This window comes from Sphaerodactylus townsendi, linkage group LG05 (genome assembly GCF_021028975.2).
Source record: "Sphaerodactylus townsendi isolate TG3544 linkage group LG05, MPM_Stown_v2.3, whole genome shotgun sequence".
NCBI classification, from domain to species: Eukaryota; Metazoa; Chordata; class Lepidosauria; order Squamata; family Sphaerodactylidae; genus Sphaerodactylus; species Sphaerodactylus townsendi.
The window spans coordinates 1,465,440-1,474,428 of NC_059429.1; the positions used below are offsets into that span (position 1 = coordinate 1,465,440).

Below are 8,989 nucleotides of genomic sequence, written 5' to 3' on the forward strand. Positions count from 1 at the left end.
TGAATGCCACGCCCCTGGAATGCCTGGCCACGCCCCATCGTGCCCAGCCCAGCCCCATTGGCACTACGCCACTGTTTGAATCCCACCACCATGGGAACCTATTACTAAAATTTTTGGATCCCACCACTGCCCCCCACCACCACCCCCATCTTGGATGGCCCAGGCTAGCTAGTCTCACCAGGCATCAGCAGCTAACAGTGCAATCTATGGGGGGGGGGGTCAATTTTGCAGCCGCTGGGGTGATGGTGTTGCCTTCAAAGGGGTTTCGGGCACCACGGCAAGCAGAGAAAACAAGACAGCCCCCCTCCCCAAACTCAATGCAACTGAATGGGGTTCCAACCCATTTCCACGTAGTTAGTCGGCTGCTGGCGCTGGGGGTGTCCCTGCTCTAAAAGTCCTTTGGAACTAAGGTTGGCCCCACCCTCAGCAACCCCCTCAATAGCCAGCCTGCTGTGACAGAACAGCACTGGCCCTGGGGGCCTCTTCCATGGTTGGGCGCTGCGAAGCAGCACAGCACCCCGCCTCTACCACAAATGAAACACACACACACACACACCCTGCATTCTTGCTCTTTGCACCAACACATGGGACATCCACGCTGGAGCACTCTTGCCCGGCCTCCACAACCGTCCTCCCACCCCCACCCCAACCTTTAGGACTGATCAACAAGTAAAGTCGGCCCTGGTGACCAGCAAGGAAGTCCAGGGGACAACCACGTCTGTCGTCTCTTGCCTTGACAAACCGCCCCATCCCCCTCCTCCCTCACACCGAACTGGCGGCGGAGGCACCTAAAGACAGAGCCGGCTTGCTGCCAGACCCCCGTCCGAGCTTCCGCCTCCCCAGGCCCTCGGAGGCAGGGCTTGGGGGCGCTGCCGGCCAGCCGGCCTGCTGCCGCTGCGGTGCCCATCTGAGCGGCCCCCGCCCCAAGCCCCGCAGGTGTTGTCTCCAGGCATCATTTGCCCCGATAGACCTCTGTGGCTGAGACCTGAGAGCGCTTCCCAACCCCAAGAGAGCCCCCCGCCCACGGAGAAGGCCAGTCCGAGGCCTTAGGTCACAACGTGCCAAAAGACAACACCTTCACAGCAACGCTGAGGACTACGGAGGAGTTGAAAAAAATGGTCTGGATCCTCAGAAAACACACAACCCCCCTCCCCCCACCCAGTTTGCTTGGAGAGAGACTATTCCAATCTTCCTGCAAGGAATGGCACTGCAAGGGGAAAGTGACAGGTGAAATCCCACTGTCCCTGCAAAGCCTCCGTCGAGCTCCCACAGGTGTGTCCGGCTAGCCAGGGGACTTTTCTTCAACAGGAAGACCCTTCCAAGAGCACCACAGAGCCTCCACAGTTAGTCAGGGAAAGGGTTCTCAGGCCAGAGGAAAGCAGGACGGATCAGGAGGTCCTTGATGCCAACAGCAACTGCCCTGAACTCACTAGCTAATCTCAGACCAGCCCTATCTTGCAAGGTTGGTGTAAGAGGTTACAAAACACTGATTGGGATCCAGCCGGCTTTTTTACTCCGTCTCTCCCAATTCTCCTCCTTACTACAGCCTCCATCTCCAGCGGCTTTTGTCTGAGCAGGGCAGCCTGTTGGAGTTGGGGAAAGGAGACCACTCCTCTTTTTGAAAGGCTGCCGAAAAGCTAGTTCAACCCCAACCAATGCCTGGGGGACGCCGGGTGGGGCAAGGTCAGTCTAACTCATTCAGACGGAATCCCTGTAGTCCGGCCACATTTTAAATCTGCAAAACAAATTTAAATTGCTGCATGCAAAGCAAGAGCTCTGCCACTATGCTGGAGCCCCACCTGTCTGGTGCCTTACCTGAAATATGATGGGGCGAGTCTGTCTGGCCTACCTTGCAAAATTCTCGTCAGCATCTTAAAAGAACACATGCTCGGTACTCTAGGAGCAGCAGTGGCGTAGTAGTTAAGATGCACTCTAGTTATGGTGCACTCTAATCTGGAGAACCGGGTTTGATTCCCCACTCTGCCACTTGAGCTGTGGAGGTTTATCTGGTGAACCAGATTAGCTTGTGCACTCCCACACGTGCGAGCTGGGTGACCTTGGGCTAGTCACAGTTCTTTGGAGCTCTCTCAGCCCCATCCACCTCACAGGGTGTTTGTTGTGGGGGGGCGGGGGAAGGGAAAGAAGTTTGTAAGCCCCTTTGAGTCTCCTTACAGCAGAGAAAGGGGGGGGGGTAAATCCAAACTCTCTCTCTAAACTGTTTTATAAATCTCCTCCCTTTTGCCAGCCCAGAGAACACAAAACCAGTGTGGCATAAAGGCTGGTATCAGGACAGGCTCCGGAGATCCCAGTTTAAACCCTCCCTCCACCACAAGGGGTGCACCTCGGCCTCGCCTACCTCCAAGTGTCCTGAGGGTTGAATTGTGACAGTGGGGAACTGGGTAAGCTACTCTAAATCTCGAGAAGAAGGGCCAGATACGAATGGGTTTTGGTGGAGTACCTGGTCAGAGCTTTCTGGCTCGACATTCCTACGGACGCATCTAGATGTTGTTCTGCCTCCTGTGAGTCTGTTTTTCCACTTTGCCTCCCAAGGTGGGAGCGCCCTTTGGCTCAGCAACATCTGCAAAGAAAGCGGCTCACACCTTCCCGGTCAGTAGATGCACTTCAAAAATCACAAACCCACACGTTCAACTGATAAATCGCAACAGGAGGACAATTGGGGCAGGGGAAGGAGTTAACTACCAAGCGCACTTAAAGAGCAAATTGGAGACGGGTCAGAGGAAACACGATCCCGGCGGATTGCAAACCAGAATGGGGGAAGGGGGCAAAATTGCCACAGGACAGCCAAAAGGGCATTTAAAGAAAACAAGGTCGGTCGGGAGCCAGAAAAAAGCTGAACTCTGAACTGCTGTTGCGTGGTTCAGTGAAACAGTTCCCAAAGCATCGTCAAAGGCTTTCACGGCCGGAATCACTGGGGTGTTGTGGGGTTTCTGGGCTGTTTGGCCATTTTCCAGTAACATTTTCTCAGGACGTTTCGCCTGCATCTGTGGCTGGCATCTTCTAAAGTTCCCAAAGCCATTTTCTGCATTGCAAGGGCAGAGGTTTGCAACCTGCGGCTCTCCAGATGTTCATGGACTACAAATCCCATCAGCCCCTGCCAGCAATGACAGATGCTATGATAAGCCAGGCAGTCCCCATTTCTTTTGGGCTTGCAGGTGCCTTTGAAATTCTGAGGCAGCGTGGTGGGTGCTGCGCAGCTGCAAAATGGCTGCCACAGGAGGCGGGGCCAGCCTGGAACGAATTGCCACTGCTTAGCTTCAGTTAACACAGTTTAGATTTTTTGTTGTTGTGGGTACAGAGGCTGCCAAAGTAACCCTGAAAAAAATATCTGCACAGCTAATCAAATCTCCAATGGCCAATCAGAAGACTTGTGGGGGACTCTGCCTACTTACTAAAAACAATGGCTGGGCACCAGAAAAACGGTATGGGCAGGTCCCATGGCACCCACAGACACCTCGCTTGGGGGCCTGTGATAAGCAAGGGCTTTTTCACGCCACGGCTGATTGTGACATCTGAATCAAGGCACAGCTAAGCCACGGATGGCTTATTATAGGAGCATTTGAGAATTACCTGACTTCAGAGAAGCCCGTTCTGCTATTACAGCCACACTTCCTGGATGGAAGGAGCCAAAGTTAGAACACTGACTCATGCAGAGATGCAACAGGAAGAACTTTTATTCTGTCACAGGGGCACCAGTGTGGGGGAAATACACTGGGCTTCAGGGAGATTTGACTTTCGGGGAAAAACCAATCTATTTCTTGACTTTGGAATTATTACACTGATTCAAGCACCAGTACAATAGAAAATGGGGACGGGCATCTTCAGCATTCTCATGAGGGCCATGTGTTCCAATTCTGACACCTGGCAAGTGTTCCAATTCTGACACCTGGCAAGTCCAGTCCCAAGAAGTTATGAATCTGCTTGCCTATAAGTACCGAAGCCAATGTAACGTGGAAAAGATTCTGGTTCATTACAAATGGACAGTTCTGGCTGTAAATGAGACAAAGTTAAGGGATGCAAAGGAAAATGCCAAAGAGAATCTAGAAAGCGAAGCCTGATACTGGCTATAGCAGAACAGTTTCAGAGGGTAGCCAAGTTGCTCTGTGGCAGAAGAGCACCTAAAAGGCCAACAAGATTTTCACGGTCCGAGTTGTCCTTTGTCAGATATAAGAGGAAACAAGAGGCATTTGGCCCTGGAGTATTGTGAACAGTGCTGAGGCCTCACTCCAAAAAGGCTGTGGACAGAACAGAGGCGTAGCGGGGGAAATGGCACCCCTGAGCTCCGCGGAAGCTACACACACCCCCCTTACCTGAGCCAGCAGCGGTCTCGGGCAGCCTGACAGGGCTGAGGGGCACTCGGCTGCAGCCTCCATGGGGCCGAGGAGTGCCCCTTGGCCCGGCCCCACTAGGCCTCTCCTTCAGCCTCCACTGGCTAAAGGAGCGGCCTGGCGGGGGGGGGGGGGAATTCAGTGGGGGAGAAAATTCAGAGACCACCAGTCTCAGTTAACAACCCACGAGCCAGATCAACACAGCAATGTTGCATGCAAACTCATAGACTCACCCACTGCCCAGAAGGAACAGCCTGGAAACCCTCTCAGCCATGAACCCAACCTTGAGAAGAGATTCCCAACAGAGATCAAAAGAGGAGTTTGGATTTTTACTCCCTTTTCTCTCCTGTAAGGAGACTCAAGGTGGCCTACAAACTCCTTTCCCTTCCTCTCTTCACAACAGACACCTTGTGGGGTAGGTGGGGCTGAGAGAGTCCTGAGAGAACTGTGACTAGCCCAAGGTCACCCAGCAGGAATGTGGGAGTGCGAAAACGCATCTGGTTCACTAGATAGGCCTCTGCCACTCAGATGGAGGAGTGGGGGAATCAAACCCGGTTCTCCAGATTAGAATCCACCTGCTCTTAACCACTACACCACGCGCTGTCTTTAGGAGGGGCACTGGAGGCCAAATTGGCGGGGATGTGTGTTGCATTTCATTGTTAAATCATCTGATCCATTATTACTATGTATTATTGCTGATCTGTGCCTGGTCTGAGCCCACCCACCCCTCATTCCGTCCACACTGGGGGGAAAAGGCAGATTATAGATGCCCCAACAAATATAACCTCCTCCAAATAAAGCCCCCCAAATTTCATCACACTACAAAGGTATACAAAAACCAGTCTTGTGATGCTTCAAAGACTACCGCTTTTGCAGGGTTCCCTCCCTTGGGCTTATGAAGTGGATTCTCAGCAAGCAGACTCACATCTGCTCCCAAAGAGAACTATTGGCCAAAAGTTCAGAATTCCTTTCCCCTTTTGCGCACACACAAGAAATGTGAAGGCATGTCAAATTACACGCGCAACCTGTTGATCCACTCGGTGCTTTTGTTTTATTTACATCACCTGCAGCCTGCTTTTCCCTCTCACGACAGGAGCGGGGGTGTGGCCCATGGAGCCTAAGCAGGGGTGTCAAACAGCCTGGGGACTGAATCTGGCCCTGGGTAGGGCTTATCAGGCCCGCAAGTCAGCTGAGGTACCCCCCACCCAATCTAGCCTGGGGAGCCACCCCCCCCCCGGTGCCAATCTGGGCTGGTGAGTCCTGTGCCAACCACCTCCCCCAGTGCCGTTCTGCCTGCTGAGGGCTCCACAGCCAAGGCAGTTGTCCCACCCCCCTCCCAAGGACTCAGCCTGACTCACACTTATGTCAAATCCGGCCCTTGTAACGAGTGACACTCCGCCCTTAGAGACCAAGGAAATTGGGGGGAAATAAGCTTTTTGGAATGGAGCTTTGACTCTCAAAAGCTTATATCCCCCCCCCCCCCGATGGAGTTTTGACTCTTAAAGCATATTCCCCACAAATCTTGTTGGTCTGTAAGATGCTACCTAGCTCAGCTCCAACTGGTCCATCGCAGACGAACGTGGCCACGACTCTCGGAAACTGTCCTCACAGATCAATCCTGGCAACATTCAGAAGGGGAAAAGGGGCTTTTGCTCCAACAAACTCACATGGCTGTGCTGCCCCCGCAAGCCATCACGGGGGAGGCCGAAGGGCCGCTTTGGAGGGTGGGCTGTCTGGGGTCACAGCCCTGGTGAGAGCCCCCTTCCCTTCCTCAGGGCGCCTGTCCGTTTCTCTTTCAAAGTTCAAGAGGCAGCAGCAGATGGTTTGTTATTAAAGACTGCATTTGGCCAAGTTTACAAGCATCCTAGAATTGTGATTTCAGATTTTGGTTTCTATGTTTTTAATGTCTTTTAACCGCATCAGAGGCGTAAGGGAGGAGCGGGAATGGCACCGGGGCAAAACCTGAAGGAGCAGCGGGGGGGGGGGGGGCTGAGGGGTGCCTAGCGGCAGCCCAGCCAAGCTGCTCCTTGAGGTGGGGCAGGACTGAGGGGAGGGGTGTGGGGGCAGGGTCACATGTGACCCTGCATGTCCCCATGAGCGCTCTGCCTCTGAACCGCATTGGGTGATGTTTACAAGCAGGCCTGCCTGGACCTGGAGAGCCCAACCTCGTCAGATCTCAGCAGCTAAACAAGATCAACCCAAGTTATTATTTGGAAGGGAGATCACCAAGAAACACCACGGTCTCAGTGTGGAGGCAGGCAATGGCAAAATCTCTCGCCTTGAAAACCCCACGGGGTTGCCAGAAGTCAGCTGTGGCGTGACTGCAACAAGAAAGAGGAACAAGAAAGCAGCCCTGAACTGGGGTTTTAAATGTTGGTTTTTATGTTTTTAATGTATTTGTCTAGGCTGAAAGACACCTTGAATCCTGCAAGGAAGAATGGCAGCTAATGGTTTTTTAAAATTTAGAAATAAAATAAATTAAAACCCCCAAACATATAAGCCTTGGTCCATGAAGGTCAATATTATCTACTCTGGCTGGCAGGGCCTCTCCATCCAGGGCGTCAGGTAGAACTTTTCACCCCACCTGCTATTTGGTCCTATCAACTGGAGATGCCAGGAATTGAAACCAGGACCTTCCAATTGCTTTGCCACTAAGACATGGTGTGTGTCCCCCCCCCCCCCCGCCCCCCGCCCCCATCCTAGATCTCCAGGAATTTCCCAACCCAAATATGGACGTCGCAGTGCAATTTTATAATTCTGTATTCCGTTGGGAACCCCTTTAATATGTCAAATAAAGATTTCTGCAGTTAAATTTCCCAACCCAGCCTGTGTTTCCTAGCCCGGACTGCCCTGAAAAAGAAAACCAGGAAATATCAGAGGTTTTATTTATTTATTTGATTTACTATGTTACCCCTCCCCTTCCAGTTGTTAACTGCACTGCAAAGAACGAGTATGTTAAAAAGTAATATTTTGTAGGGCATGCTTCCATCAGGGTGCTGAGGGATTTCTTGCTTCTCCCCCCCATCCTAATAACCTGTCCCTCAAGGATCACCTGTTCTTCCCTCCCTGTAAAGGAGCTGATCATTTGCTGCACACCCCTCGAGCAACCGCTGGCCAATTCTTCCCACCCCCCACCCCCAATTTTTCACCAATGCTAGAAGCAGGGGGGAATAAGTGACCCTCACCTACCCTGAGGTCCCCTTAACATAGGCCTGCTAGTTGAGAAGAGGGAGCTATTAATATTTTGCCCCACTCACCCCCCAATTTAAAGGAAAAGGGTATCTTTAGCAGTGCCCCCTCTGATGACATGTAGCCAGCAAACCTTGCCCTCTTCCAAGCCACACACAAGGAGGGGGAGGAACCACCTTATTCCCCCTCCTTCCAGATTAGAAGGGGAATTAACCCTTAGCCTCCCCACCGGGTGGGGGGGGGGAGGAGGACAGAATGAACCATCATCTGCCAGCATAGATAAACACAGCAATTCCCACCTGGGAGTTTGGTTACCCTCTAAGGGCGCCTCTTTATGTGGGAGGGGCTTGAAGGGTAAACCTTTCACTGCCCCCCCCCCCGCCGGTATGAGAGGTGGGCAGTGGGCCTCTTGCCTGGCCTCTTCCTATGTGTGAAGGGGGGGGGGCAGAAGTTATCTGGCGCCTTCCTTATGTGTGGGGGGGGGAGAGAAAAGTTACCTGCCCTCTTCCTATGTGTGTGCAGAGAGGAGAAGTTACCTGCCCTCTTCCTACGTGTGTATGGGTGGGGGAGATAAGTTACCTGACTAAGTTACCTGACTATGCGTGTATGGGGGGTGTGGGGAGGAAGTTACCCTTTTAAAGGCACCTTCAAGGCAAAGAGGGGACCAGGGTGAACGGGGAGCAACGCACTTTAAGCCCCCTGCCTCAATAACTAGCAAACAGGAGGATTCCCCTTACGAGCCCCCACTTGCTTCAAGAGACGAGACCCCCCCCCTTTTAAAGAGGGGACTTAACCTTCAACCTCCCCCTTTAGCCCCCTCCTTAATCGGGAAGGTGGATTTTAAAAAATACTTCCTCTCCCCCCTCCCTCATTTTTCCTTTGAGGGGGAGGAACTCGCAGCCTCCAGCTCCCCTTGACCGAGAGGGGGCCCGGGGACACACTGAGCATGCGCGCCTCGCCCCCTACTCACCTCCAACAGCTGCTCCCGCCGCCGCTTCCTCGCCTTGGCCTCCTTTGGGCTCGTCCTCACAGACCGCGCCCCTCGGTCCCCCGTCTTAGCCAATGAGAGCGGCCGACTGGGAAGGGAGGCGGAGACGAAGGCGGAGAGGGTGGGGAACGACGCGACGGGCTCTTGCACGTGACTGGCAGTCACGAGAACCAATAGGGAAACAGCTGGCGGCAAAAAGAGGCCCTGCCCATGAGCATGAATTCTTTGGGAAAGGGTGGGGCGCGTTGTTTGTAGCTGCGGAGGGTTATTTATAAAACTGCCTCATAACGTTGATATGTGTTATTAATAGTGCCTTGGAAGGAGAATTCTTAAAACTTTTATTAATGGCAATGATGTCGCTTTTATTATTAGTCCCAATACTTATGGCTCCACCCATATTACTTTAATGCAGGGGTGTCAAACTCTGCCCTCCAGATGTTCGTGGACTACGAACATCTGGAGAGGC

At 52.9% G+C, this 8,989-nt stretch overlaps 1 protein-coding gene across 1 annotated transcript in view; it reads right to left on the reverse strand.

The window, feature by feature from the left end:
- Nucleotides 1-8,581, reverse strand: part of SLC25A42 (solute carrier family 25 member 42) — a 32,797-nt gene extending 24,216 nt beyond the window's left edge. The window contains exon 1 of the mRNA XM_048498289.1: nt 8,506-8,581. The gene's annotated coding sequence lies outside the window, so the exon portion shown is untranslated. The remainder of the gene's footprint in view (nt 1-8,505) is intronic.
- Nucleotides 8,582-8,989: the final 408 nt, after the last annotated feature.